The sequence below is a fragment of the Danio aesculapii genome, chromosome 22 (assembly GCF_903798145.1).
Source record: "Danio aesculapii chromosome 22, fDanAes4.1, whole genome shotgun sequence".
NCBI lineage: Eukaryota > Metazoa > Chordata > Actinopteri > Cypriniformes > Danionidae > Danio > Danio aesculapii.
The window spans coordinates 20502041-20515185 of NC_079456.1; positions in this window are offsets into that span (position 1 = coordinate 20502041).

Here is a 13145-nt window from a genome sequence, read left to right on the forward strand (position 1 = left end):
GACGTGTTACAAGTTTTCAGCTTTCTTAAAATGTTCTGCTTTTGTGTTTAACAGAAGAAACTCATAAAGGTTTGGGTTATTTTGGCAGCGCTTGAGGGTGAGTAAATGTGAGTACATTTTAATTTGGGGGGCAACTATCCCTTTATAAAAACATTCTGGTAGTCCTAATGAAGTGATTATAATTGATTGATTCAACAACAATGTTCAAGTTATATTCACTAGATAATATAAATGAATGCTATTTAATCACAATCAGAGTTACTTTAGCTTGTGTGGGTTCCATTTGTCTAAATTAAGTTGAAATAGCAATCTTCCAGTGTCTGGAAATATATGCTTTACGTATATTAAGTTGCACCAACTATTATTCTTTTAAAACAGACAAGCCAACTCTAACTAAGCCAGTGGAGATGCAGCATGTGTCTGCTATTTTTAGGGCAGAGTTTGACAGAGGTGTGAGGAGCACAAACTTCCAGTTCATGTGCTTTATTGACCACCACCATTAGTATTTCGCCTGGCTGAGGGGGCGCGACAAGAAATCAATGACACCAGTGCTATTAGTGCGGAGTGAAGAAGTAGCATTACAAGTTAACGTGCGAGCGTTTTTTTAGCCGCTGGTTGTTAAGCACTCAGTGGGTGTGGAGAGGCAGTCAGGCTTAGTCTTTAGTAAGTGGCTGGGGCTCAGGGGAGACTCGCAGACAGCTGAAGGGGGCACTTAACACTGCGCCACCATGAACATGTACAGAGATCACACACAGCTGCACACCCAGGAAATCTGTGATCTCAGGCCCACACGCATACAAACACTCTCTGCTTCCTCTGCCTGACTATGGCATTCTTTATCCTGCAACTGTGGAGGAGATCGAGGCTGGTTGTTTAAAAATGTAACTTACTGTATGCAAAAATACCTTACAGAAGCATAAAAATGGGGTTTATGTGGTGTATGAACAGCTACACTTGAAGGGCGCCATTGTGCGAAAAGAATTTTGGAACATAATCTTTATTCAAATGTTTAAATGGGTGGTCCACAGTGTATTTTTAAGACGTGGTTGTGTTTATAAGATGTAAAGCAATGTGTGCTCATTGATTATATACAGCTTCTCAGCTAACATGAAAACGGCTGTTATATTTCCTAGTTCCTCCGAAAGGCCCACCTTCAAGAGGCTCTGATTGGTCAGCTAACATAATGTTCTGTGATTCGCGGATCAGCTCCACATTACCAGGTCACACCCCTACAAGCACGTGCTTTAGCGCTGTGTAAACAGAAAAGCTGTTAGCAGCGTTAGCTGTCTGAATCAGACAGAAAATGAAGAGCACACGCCTGAGCACACCTCATGCCTGTAAGCGCATGGTGAAATAGTGTAAACTGAAGCATTTATGATCTCATTTACCTGTATTTTTGTAGTCCCCAAATTCGTTCACTGCAGGCTTTGCTAAGCTAACTCTGTAAAAGCCAGTGTTACCTTTTGCATTGAACTTAGAGCGTATTACATTCAGAGATGTTATGTTCACACAACTACATTACACATGAAATAAAGTTTAAAATATGATATCGTAGTGGATCACCCCTTTAAAATATATATTAATGACAGAACAGGAAAGTGTAGTGGCACAAAACATAGATAAAGAGTGAAAAACAATGTTTTAAAATGTGGAAGAACAATGTCCAAGGGTATAAACCATAATGCTCATATGCCTCAACAAATGTGCAGTTGCGCCTCCGATACATTACCTAAAGCAGGGGTCACCAAACTTGTTCCTGGAGGGCCGGTGCCCTCCAGATTTTAGCTCCAACTCTAATCAAACACACCTGAACAAGCTAATCAAGGTCTTACTAGGTATACCTGAAACATCCAGGGAGGTGTGTTAAGGCAAGTTGGAGTTAACTCTGTAGGGACACCGGCCCTCCAGGACCGAGATTGGTGACCCTTGCCCTAAAGGGGTAGTTCACCCAACAATAAAATTCCTGTTATTAATTTATTCGTGTTTGAAAGATGAATGACATGAGGGGGAGTAATTAATGACAGATTTTTTTATTTGTGGGTGAACTAACCCGTTAGAGTGTTCGCTACAAGAATAAAGTTTTCATTGTTCATTTAAAGTCTTTTTTTTTTTTGAGTTGTAGTTACTTAAATGCCTATGCATTTTAAATTAAAATTAAAATGTATTTTTTCAATAATTTTATTTCATTTCTGTTTTACACTTAAATTTATTTATCTTATCAAAAAGTTTGATGTATTCTGAGTGCGTTTTATATATACATATATTTATTTTATTAAATATATATATATATATATATATATATATATATATATATATATATATATATATATATATATATATATATATATATATATATATATATATATATATATATATATATATATATACATATTTTTAAAAAGAGTTTATTGTTATTTATTGTTTAGTTTCGAGAAGGTTACTGCAAGTCCCGGCTCTCAGGTGGCATTTCTGCATGGATATATTTTTCATGTTTTTTATGTCTTTGAATATAATAATACAGCTCAGAATACATTTTTATTTTAAAATGTGATTATACTTTCAATAATGTATTTTTATTGTTAAAAGTGTGTTTAGTTATTTGTGTTTTATGTGCATTTAAATTGTTTTACTAAGTCTTTTAAATTGGTATTGTTGAAGATTGTATACTATATTATACTATACTACATTTTGCAATTTGATGGTTTGCTTGTTGAAAAATGTTTTTTTAGTGAGGGTTAGTTAAGTCCAAAATGGAAATTCTGTCAGGTTTTTCACACCCTACAGTCGTTCTCCGAAAATACAAATGAAACTATTTTTTATGAAATCTGAGATTTCTGTTCTTCAACTGAAAATCCATTCACTCACAACTTTGATGCTTTAAAACATTGCTAAAGAGATCCAAAAATATTTAAATAAATAACAGATTTAAATTAGGCTTGTAGTTACATTTAAAGATAATTTTGAAGGAAGAATCATTTCAAAGATATTTAACTAGAAGCCAAAAAGCTCATTAAGATGTCATTCTGCAATGACTATTTTAAAATGTGATTATATTTGTAATATTAATAAAATTTGTAATTTATTTTAATTGTTGAAAGTGTGTTTAGTTGTTAAATGTTTTATGTGCATTGTTTTCATGTGCCTTTTAAATTGGAAATATTGAAAACTGCATACTGTATTTTACAATTTGATGGTTTGAACTTGTTTGAATACATTACACTAAATATTTGAGTATAGATATATTTATCACATATTTAACAATAAAACCAAACTTTGACAAATCAGTTCTCCATAGAAATTAAATTGTTAGGCTGGTTACTACTGAGAGGGTTCATATGTTGAACACATGGGGGAGCCATATATTCATGTTGAGTCTTAAAACCAGAATCAATTGTCGTTTTCATAATACGGGTTAACACCAGGGTGCGAATTACTGGGAGGTTGGGGGGGATTGAGCCCCCTATTTAACACGTGATCCCCCCTCCCCTGAAGAACAACAAAACAAGATGCATGGGGGTCAGCCCTTTAATAGTAAGAATAGCTTTCTCTAATCTCTGATTTATATCTTAAATATTAATAATTAAAATGTGTAATGTAAATATACATTTGACCCCCCATAACGGTTCATACCATTGTGAATGCATAATAACGCCAATCAATGATAGGTCAAATGTGATTCAACAGTCTGAAACTGGCAGTTCTAGAGCACCGAAAGACATAATTATTCACAAAACACGTTTCTTGTAAAATAGGTGTTTGTATCTGCATGTAGCTTAAAAAAATAAAAATTAGACACATAATTTTATAGCTTATAACAGTAACCTCTAAAATAGTCACTAAATATTATAGTTACTAAATAAAATATCCATCAAAACCCCAAAAAAGTATACATTTTATTAATAAATACATTCATAAATTTGATTCACTGAAGCATGTATAACCACTACTGAAAAAGTTGACCCCCCATCCCCCCATCCCCCCATTTCCTTCCATCTGTAGTTTTATTAAATGTTTCCAAAAAAGCTCCAAAAATAATTTAACCATGACTTAAGCCTTAATGACTCAACTCTGACTAGTGTCTAGTTGTTTCTTAAAGCTTTGAGTACAGTGTGCTGTTGTTTTATTCATTTATTTAATCGACATCCTGAAGCTTACCTTTAATGGTTTATTACCTAAGCAGTGTGGGCGGCTATCACTCAAATTGAAATTTGCATCCAGGATCTGCTGACAACAGTCCATCATTTCTGGCTGTTATGAGCGTTGATTTAAGACATCTGTAACAAGTGTTAGAATTTCAAATGACTTACTGTCAGCATCACAATTCATATTTGACAGAAAGACATGGCGAAAGATGAAGAAAATAAACGTTGTTCTTTGAGAGTACATGGCAGGTTTGATTCTTTTATTTGTCCAAGTTGAATTTTAAACAACTTAAAATATATATCTGCCAGTGCAGACACACTTTAAAGCACCGTAAAAATGCTTGATTTTACACAATCGATTTGTGTTGGGACAACATGGAGCTACGTCAACTTATTATTTTACAAAATTTGGTGGATCGACCTTTAAAAAATTGAGTTGGCCCCTCTAAAAAACAATAATTGTGTTGTTTCAGCTCATTTTAAATAAATACGTTGAACAAACAGCAAACGTAATTTTTTATGAGGGTTAGTTAAGTCCAAAATGGAAGTTCTGTCAGGATTTTCACACCCTACAGTCGTTCTTCAAAATGAAAATGAAAATATTTTTAATGGAATCTGAGAGATTTCTGTTCTTCCACTAAAAATCTATTCACACTTTGATGCTTTAAAACATTGCTAAAGAGATCCAAAAATATTTAAATAAAAACAGATAAAAATTAGGCTTGTAGTTACATTTAAAGAAAAATTTCAGGGAAAAGTCATTTCAAAGATATTTAAGCCAAGCCAAAAATCTCATTAAGAAGTCATTTAGCAATGCCTAGCTTGTGGGAAAAACTACAGATTTAAACACTGATTGGCTGTGTTTTTTCTGCAGTCAGCCGAGACCAAACCTGCAGTGACAGTAAACTTTCCTCTAACCACGAAACAAACTGTTGCAGTCACGCCACAGAGACTCCCAACCTTGTAGGCTATTGATTCATTTCAACAAGTACTTTTGGCTGTTGTCCTTGCGCTGAAATTGAGGTTAATCGAGTTTCTAACAGGAACCTTCTTAGGAAATACAATCACTGGCTCTTGCATTAATATTGATCATATTAGAATGGAGAATTCCAAAATATAGTAACACAAACACAAAAACGCCAGTTTTTTACTGTAGGTATAGCATTAAAACACAGAAAAAATGCAGTTTTAAACTGTTGCTATACCCTTGAAAACACAGAAAATAGTCGTTTTTAATAAAAATAAAAACCTTACATTAATAGAAAATGTTTCTTGTTTTTACAGAAGTTTAACTGTCAATAAACGGATATTGTTTTGCTTTTTAATGCTGGCACACTGTCAATTAATGGAAGTTTTCTGTTTTTATTTTCAGTAAAAAATCTGAGTGAGCTGCCAATACATTTCCCGATTTTTTTTACGGAATTGTTTTGGAGTGTATATAATGCAAACATTATTCGCCGTGATCTTTAATTATAACGTAACCATGTATTTTGCTTCCTCTGACATTAGAATTAGATTTTTTATTTGTTTTAGTTATGATTTAAATTTTAATCAGTGTTAGTTAAAATAAGCTCATGTATATTTCATTTATTCATTCATCATTCATTTTCTTTTCGGCTTAGTCCCTTTATTAATCTGGGGTCGCCACAGCGGAATGAATTGCCAACTTATCCAGCATATGTTTTTTACCCAGCGGATGCCCTTTCAGCCACAACCCATCACTGGGAAATACCCATACACTCTCATCCACACTCACACACTACGGACAATTTACCCCACCCAATTCACCTGTACCTCATGTCTTTTAGACTGTGGGGGAAGCCGTAGCACCCGGAGGAAACCCACGCAAACACGGGGAGAACATGCAAACTCCACACAGAAATGCCAACTGACCCAGCCGAGGCTCGAACCAGTGAACTTCTTGCTGTGAGGCATACATGCTACCCACTGTGCCACCGTGCAGCCCCTTATGTATATTTATTATGTATATTTCAAAACAAAAACATTTACAGATATTAAAAAACAAACTCAAATGCCAATTGGCAGTGGAATCTATAAGCAGGTTTTCCAATAAGGCTTATGAGCAGGGCTATTGCTAGCAATGCACACTTAATGGTGAGTTCCATCACTGAAAGCTGCTGTATTTGAAGGATTTTATTTTTGCTAATTTCTCATGTGTCAAAATCTTCCAAAAGTGTATGTTGTAATATGTATTTGTTGTGTGAAGCACAAAGTATTGAAGACCCTAAAAACCAATATAAAACCAAAACTGCGTATAATAAGCGAAAATTGGGATTATTTTCAGAATTGCTCATGCATTTTCTGGTTAATTATCATTGATTCACTTAGCAGTTAGTTTCATACTATATAAGGCTGACCAAATCAGCTGCAGTTGTGCTGTCTGCTCTTTTCATACCTTTTTTAAATCTATTCTTATTGCTCTTCTTATCTCCAGTAATTCTGCTCATTAGCTGCATCACTCATGGCCCATCATCACTTATACACTTTAAAAAATGCTGGGCTATTTCAACCCAAATTGGGTAAAATATGGTATGGTTTATATGAAATAACCCTTCAAGTGTAGAGTAATGGCCCATTTCCATTGAGTGGTACGGTTTGGTACGCTTTTATGGTCGTTTTCACTGTCAAAAGGTATCCAAAAGCAAACAGTACCATAGCACTTTTTGGGTACACTTCCAAAAGAGTACTTAGCACAACAAAACGATACCAGGCAGAGCAAGACAGGCTACTGAACGCTATTTCTCATGTGTCAAAATCTTCTAAAAGTGTATGTTGTAATATGTATTTGCTGTGTGAAGCACAAAGTATTGAAGACCCTAAAAACCAATATAAAACCAAAACTGCGTATAATAAGAGAAAATTGTGATTATTTTCAGAATTGCTCATGCATTTTCTGGTTAGTTATCATTGATTCACTTAGCAGTCAGTTTCATACTATATAAGGCTGACCAAATAAGCCGCAGTTGTGCTGTCTGCTCTTTTCATACCTTTTTTTAATCTGTTCTTATTGCTCTTCTTATCTCCAGTAATTCTGCTCATTAGCTGCATCACTCATGGCCCATCATCACTTATACACTTTGAAAAATGCTAGGCTATTTCAGCTCAAATTGGGTAAAATATGGTATGGTTTATATGAAATAACCCTTCAAGTGTAGAGTAATGGCCCATTTTCGTTGAGTGGTAATGTTCGGTATGCTTTTATGGCTGTTTTCACTGTCAAAATTTATCTAAAAGCAAACGGTACCATAGCACTTTTTGGGTACCCTTCCGAAAGGGTACTTAGCACAACAATAGGGCACCAACAGGCAGAACAAGACACGCTACTGAATGCTATTGGTTTACAGAGATACGTCACTAGCTCGTGCAAAAGCCAGGAGAATGAAAACAAAGGAAATGCAGCCAAGACATTACACTGTGATAATATATACATGTAATAATGAGCCATGGTTGACTCGAGCTCAAATAAACCTTGTCATCATCTTGATGAACAGCCACAAAGCCAAGAAGAAAAGCAGACTCTACCCTGTGTCCTGTAGTTGTTTACAAGGCCATCTGAAGCATGAGCAGTTTCACTTTCTCCACATAGCTCCTGATCACTCAGCGCCCATCTATATTTGAAATAATGAACTTCTTGAGCTGATGATAATAACGTGCACATGATTATAGAAGTGCTTCTGACATCCGATCCTTCAAGAAACGGACAAATGCTAGAGTGACGGTAAAAAAAAAAAAAAAGCCGAAAATAACAATTGGTACTCTTTTGGCAGTGGAAACGCAATCCTGGTAAAGGGGACCTGTTCCAACCCATGCCGTACCGTACTGTACCACTCTGTGGAAATGGGCCATGAGTCTACTTAATTTCACAAACAGCACTGATTAAGTGTCACAGTACCTTTACTCTTAAAAGTGTGGGACCATATGTACATCGAGCAGGGTTAATTTAACACTGAGGATTTTGCTGTGCCTAAAAAACATGCAACTTGCTTCATATGTCAGTATTACAGGTAAAATTCATTTGATTATTGATCTTTAGTTAACCACAACTATACTCTAAGAGAGATGTTATGTAACGCTTATGTGAGTTTTGCTATACTGGAATTATACCAGCACCCAATAAGGTCTCGTACAGTACACTGGATGAACAGCATCCTAAGCTGGTCCGAATGTGCAGTTGATAACTTATGCGCATGTCAAGATTTTGCCAAGTACAATGCAATCCTGGATTAACATCTATGTTGATCCTGAAAATGTAATCTATAGCTATTCCCTACACCTAAACCTAACCATAAATGTAAATTATTCCCAAAATCAAAGGGGATTAATAGCTGGATAACAAATTTGTAAAAGTGCATAAACCTAATCGTAAGCCTAAACTTAACATAAACGGTAAACATATCCCTTAATTATGATTGGCTGATTGAAATGTTGTCTCAGGATCAGCATAGATCCACCAGCAGATCCACTTCCCATGCTAATGACCAGAAAAGAAACAACCAGTGTCCCATATTGGAAACCAGCAGATCAACAACCAACATTCCTATGTTGGGGAACAACAAACAGCAAGTAGTATCTCAATGTTGAAGAAAAACAACAGCAACCAGTATTCCAATTATTGGGACCAATAAACCAGCAACTAATATCCTGATGTTTGGGGACAAACAAACCAAAAACCAGTATGCCAGAGTAATAATTTACCTGATGCTGGTTACCAGCAATGCTGGATTTTTCAGTAGGAACGATCATTAAGTCTGCATTTATTTGATCAAATGTATAGTAAAATTGTGAAATCAGAAGAATCAGAATCAGAAAGAGCTTTATTGCCAGGTATGTTCACACATACTAGGAATTTGTTTTCGTGACAGAACTTCTACAGTGCAACAGGATTACAGAGACAGGACAAAAAACAGATAATAAATATATTTTTAAAAAATAGAAGTAAGTAGTGAGTGCAAATATATAGATTGACAAGTGTATGTACATGTTTATTACTATATACAACGTTATATGTGCAGCTGTTATGTGCAAATTGGCATGTAAAGTGTGTTGTTAAATAAGTGTATATGTGTATAAAAGTGTATAGCAAGTAGTGATGTTGGTTCAACAGTTACTATCATCAAGTGTTCATGAGATGGATTGCCTGAGGGAAGAAACTGTTTCTGTGTCGGGCTGTTCTGGTGCGCAGTGCTCTGTAGCGTCGACCAGAAGGTAAAAGTTCAAAGAGGCAGTGTGCTGGGTGTGAGGGGTCCAGAGTGATTTTGGCAGCCCTTCTGCTCGCTCTGGATAAGTACAGTTCTTGGGGAGTAGGAAGGGTTGTACCAGTGATTCGCTCAGCAGTCCGAACTATTCGACGTAGTCTTTGGAGGTCGTATTTAGTAGCTGAGCTAAACCAGACAGTTATTGATGTGCAGATGACTGATTCAATGATGGAGGTGTAGAACTGTTTCAGCAGCTCCTTTGGGAGGTTAAACTTCCTCAGCTGACGAAGAAAGTACAGCCTCTGTTGAGCTTTTTTGACAATGGAGTCAATGTGAGTGTTCCACTTCAGGTCCTGAGAGATGGTGGTGCCCAGGAACCTGAATGACTCCACTGCTGCCACAATGCTGTCCATGATGCTCAGTGGGGGGAGAGCAGGGGGGTTTCTCCTGAAGTCCACTATCATCTCCACTGTTTTGAGCGTGTCGAGCTCCAGGTTGTTGTGGCTACACCAGACAGCCAACTCCTTAACCTCCTGTCTGTAAGCAGACTCGTCACCGTCCTGAATGAGGCCGATAAGTGCTACTTCAGATGCTATAATATTGTGAATATAACATAAATTTTTCAATTTTAAATTGCATAATATTGGCTGCATCATGGGGCAGTACGGTGGCTCAGTGATTAGCACTTTCTTCTCACAGCAAGAGGGTTGCTGGTTCGAGTCCCGGCTGGGCCAGGACTCTGGGTTCTCCGGTTTCCCCCAAAATCCAAAGACATGCTGTATTGATTTAGATCTAACGATTCAGTTGCCTATGGGAGAAATGACTAGGAATAATAAATGGCAGAAAACGGTAAAAGTACTTGCTCTGCAAACAAGTGTGTTCATGACTATACATGAAAAGCAGAATAATATGATAAGAAAATATCAGTTTGCAACATCAAGCAGCATAACAGGCTATATTTAACGTCTGTAAAGGAATAGAAGTGAATGAGATTGGAACTCTCCAAACAAAAAGATTCCAATGGCTGCACCCGCTCGTACGCGAAGAATAAGGTCAATAGGTGAATTGAAAAATCTAAATCGGCCTTAGTGTATGAGTGTGTGTGAATGAATGTGTATGGGTGTTTCTCAGTACTGAGTTGTGGCAGGAAGGCATCCGCTACTTAAAAGATATGCTTGAATATAGTTGGCGGTTCATTCCGCTGTGGCGACCTCTAAGCTGAAGAAAAATGAATGAATGGCTGCATCTTAATTAGTATTTGGTTCACAAATATTAAATCGTTGTCACTTTGCAAGTCCAGATTTCTCCCCTTGAAAACATCTGTCAGATTAGCACAAGGGCTAGTGGAAAGTCCTCTAGGTCACTGCAGAAGGGACATGAATTTTTTATTTCATCTGGCTTACTGCTTTGTCGTGCCTTACCTCATGTTCCTCCGCTGTATCTTCTTAACTTCTGCTTGATACTGCATTCTTGAGGTCTTGAGAAGAGAAAAGAAAAACTTGTGTCTGTGCAGAGGACAGTTAGCGTTTCATGTTGTCTTTTTTGAGACATCAAAGAATGCCAGCATCTCCTCCAGAGACTGCGCAACCCCACAGTGCACCATTTAAGGGGGTTGTTAGGTTTTTCCCCCTGACTGAAAATTGCAGCTTTGAATGTTGAGTCTGAGGTACTTATATGATGAAGTGGACTGGTTATTCTTTGCTTTTAAATTGCACGAATCAGTTGAATCGTACAGTAAATTGACTGGTTCAAATTACAGTACATTTGGGAGATTTTTATGGGTCTGAAAAACTTTAGCTGCCCTAGGTGTTGTCACTTGATGGCTTGCTTGCAAATGTAATTAATTAGCATGAATGACATTTATTTAAAAAGCAAATGACGAGCAATTAAAACACAATTTAGTTCATGCATGCATGACTTCTTGAGATGCTTGAAAGTTTTTCTCTTTGTGCTCATTGTATCCTGTTGCTTTAAGTTTTCAAGCTGTGAAAGACTCTTCCACATCCCCAGAATGGAGCCGTGAACACCGTGGGTGGCACGGATGTAACTTTGGTGAGAGAATTGGTCATGGAAATGATGCAATATTGTGCAAGGAAATCTTAAGGGGAAGAACAGTGAATTTGAACATCTGTAGGAAAAGTATGGGAGCCATTTGGAAATTTAATCTGATCTTTAGCAAGGCATTTTTCAAAAATGTCTGCGCTCACCAACCACTTTATTAGTTAGACCTGTTCTTCTGCTTGTAAATGGAAATACTTAATAAATCAATCAATCACGGCAGCACTTCTGTGCATTTAGGCATGTGAACAAGGTCAAGATGATCTGCTGAAACTGACATGAGCATGTGACATGATCATTTATGTCAGGCAAGGTTTTCAGAAACTGCTCATCTACTTATATTAAACGCATGACCATCTCTACAGAGAGTTGGTTTGCAGAGAATGATGTCTAAAGTTTCCAGTGAGCAGATGTTCAGTGGGTGAAAAAGTCATGCTGACGCCAGAGGTCAAAGGAGAATGGGCAAACTGGTTTGAGCTCATAGATAGCCAACAGTAACTCAAATAAACACTCAAAACATTCAAGGTCTGCAGAAGAGCATCTCTGAACATCTCTGGTCTGATCCGTCTCGATTTCAACTGCGTGATTCAGATGTTAGGGTCAGGATTTAGTGTAACCATCCTAAAAGTGTTTAACACAAGAGGTAAACTTTCAAAGTGTGTCATGGAAAAAGTATGTGAACCCTTGGGTTTCATAACAAGTTGACCTCCAATGGTATCAACACTAAGAAATTCTTAAGAGGAAAAGTAATGAATAAAAAAGTATGTGAACCCTCGGTCACTGGTGTTAGAACACACTCTCCATGCCAGATAGATAAGATCTAGCCCCGGACGCCAGATCCTGACAGAAAATGTCTGTTTCTCTGGGTATCCAGACAACAAGCCAGCGGAGCCACCCAATACCCAAACCTGATAACCAGTATTCAACAGTCTCCTATCAATATAGGAGTTGACTGAGAAAGCTAGAGAGGAGCAGAAGCAGGAGATGAAGTCATGATGATAACAAAACACCATAGTTTAATGAATAATCTTTGTTGCATATGATTCAATGCTCATACTTCGTCTGACCAGGATAAATACAACAATTGTTATTATACCACAAGCAACAGCAATGGAAAATTACTGCTTCACAACATAGTCCAGAGACAAAACAGACCTTGAAATGGAGACATTCTCTTATCTCTTACTCTTGAAAACACGTGTCGCTTGAATCCACACAGTCATAAGAGGATAATATGGAAAAATAAAATAATAATAAAGCAATAATTATATGAAAATAGTAATAATAACATATAAAAACATAATGAAATGACAAATAATAAACTAATAATCAATAAAAAATATAAAGATAATTATATAAGTGACTAATGATCATATGATTAAATAAAATCATTATGAAGAATAAATTAACATCAAGAAATGAAAATAAAACACAACATAAATGAATGGTTGCTTTCTTGTAACAACACACACATGGGATTGCTACAAGGATTATCAGATCCTTAGTTTGATTCTTCTCTGGTCATTCGATTTGACATGATTTTCAACAAGAGAAAAACACTGACACTTTTTCACAGTAGTAAAAAGTATGTGAATGCTTAGATTTTACGGCAGTAACCTCCACCTTCAAATGTCTCCTGTTATTGCACATCATACCTGCACATTTGGTCAGCGTCTCACAAAACTATTGAAGTTCAGAAATATTCTCAGCATCTCTGGAGTGTATTGCC